This window comes from Octopus bimaculoides, chromosome 4 (genome assembly GCF_046866305.1).
Source record: "Octopus bimaculoides isolate indiv1 chromosome 4, ASM4686630v1, whole genome shotgun sequence".
Taxonomy (NCBI): domain Eukaryota; kingdom Metazoa; phylum Mollusca; class Cephalopoda; order Octopoda; family Octopodidae; genus Octopus; species Octopus bimaculoides.
Window position 1 is genome coordinate 39444150 of NC_142931.1, and position 2263 is coordinate 39446412.

Here is a 2263-nt window from a genome sequence, read left to right on the forward strand (position 1 = left end):
CGTAACCCTGTCATCACTTCCGCTTCATTTCACATTAATGATTCGATATATCCAAAATGATTTATATTGTATTAAGCAATTTTTCTGCCCAGAAAAACAAGTTGGTGTCATTGTTTAATATAACTTTAATAAATATAGTATAAAACTTCATCAAGTTATTTGATTTTTCATGCAAGTTTATTTTTGTTCAGTGAACTCATAAGAAAAAAGAAACACTTAAAATATATTGCATCTTTATAGCAAAACGTAAACATTGTTTAGGTAAACAACAATTTTTAAATGTTAGTTTCATATCATATCTGTTATATTGTTGTTTCGTTACAGGACAGTCATGATGGAGCAGACTCACGAGCAAAGGCGTTCCATCCGTGATCATCCGTCTTTCACCAGCTCTGATATATTTCTTGAATATATTTATGTTTAAAGTCCTAAATAAATGAACCCTCGTTAAACCGTACCAACAGGAAGAATGTCCATTTAAACCGATTGTCCTAATTAACCGATGGTAAGGGTTAACATTGTGTACATATATAATATTGGAAATATCTGCAATGCACGCTGAACATAAACAATAACAAGATTACGTAATGCGCTGTCAACATCACACAGTCATCCAGACCGCATCCAGAGCAAGGCCACTTGAATGGTATTGAATCACTACAATCTCCGACCCATAGGCACATAGTTATTGTCTTTCCTCTCTGTTTTTTTTTTCTGCTGCAGTGATAATAGCCTCTGTTTCTCACCCTCGACGCACTCACCTTTCCATCTCACGTCGTCCTTGTGTCCATCGTTGATCCTGTCATTCTTTTCCAGAATATCAAACCTCTGGAATCCTCCCCTTGCTCACGTCTTTCTTGTAGCAGTAATTTAAACGAACATTAACGGCATCAACCTCACCAGTTTCGTGGGTGTGGGCAGCAAATGTCATTGGTACTGCCACTTTCTGTAGACCAGTGTTTTCCAACCATTTTTTAAAATGCCCCCCCCCGCCACCTTTTATTACCGTTTTATTCTAGTGGCACATGGCTCAGTGGTTAGTGCGTCGGGCTCACAATCATGAGGTAGTGAGTTCGATTCCCAGACCGAGTCGTGTGTTGTGTTCTTGAGCAAGACACTTTATTTCACGTTGCTCCAGTTCACTCAGCTGTTGAAATGAGTTGCAACGTCACTGGTGCCAGGCTACATTGGCCTTTGCCTTTCCCTTGGGTAACATCGGTGGCGTGGAGAGGGGAGGCTGGTGTGCATGGGCGACTGCTGATCTTCCATGAACAACCTTGCCCGGATTTGTACCTAGGAGAGGAACTTTCTAGGTGCAATCCCATGGTCATTATTGACCGAAGGGAGTCTTTACTCTTTATCCCATTCTAGTGTACTCCCTTACCCCCCATTGTCATTCAGTGTTTAAAAACTAGTTTTATAGATATGTCTTTCAAAATTCCAATATTGTTTTTCACATGTTCTCTCGTATATGTTTGCAATATAACGCTCTAGGAGAACATTCTTTCAATGGTCGGAAACTATGTAAATCATTAGAGTTAGAAACTATTTGTTTCGTGCAATGTAGACATATACAAGCGAAGCTTTTCATGGATCTTTAAAATACAACCATGAATCCGTGCTTAACTACCTTGCTTGCATGGGGCCCAGAAGGCTGAGGGCGTTTTAGCATCACTCAGAAAGATCTTTGCCAGCTACTCTCCAGCTATCTATTGAAAACTGTGTATGACTATGGTACGTCCATCCTTAGAGTTTGCATCACCAGTCTGGAACACCTATTTTGCTCAGGACATTGATTTCCTGGAAACTGTTCAGACACGTGCAACCAAACGAATACCCGCCGTCAGGCATCTACCATACTCTGAACGTCTTGCTTCCCTGGGCATATACAAATTAAAGCTCAGACATCTAGTGACTGACTTAGCAGACACCCACAAGATTATCCACCATCTTTCCAGCAACAACCTTGGAAACCTATTTCAATTTCATTTGTTAAACACTCGTGGACATGCTTACAAAATCAAGAAACCGACACAGCACCCATGACGTTCGGAAACATTTTTTCACGCTCAGAATTGATGAAGCATGGAATAAACTACCTGCATCAATAATTAGCTGTTGAAACGCAGCAGCCTTCAAAACTTCCATGCTTCCTGAAATTCACCAACAGTACACTTGATGTCACTTCTTTTTTCTTCTTCTTTTGTTGTAGTGCACCTGAGCAATGAATACAATTTCACTATTATCATTATTAAAAACTGAA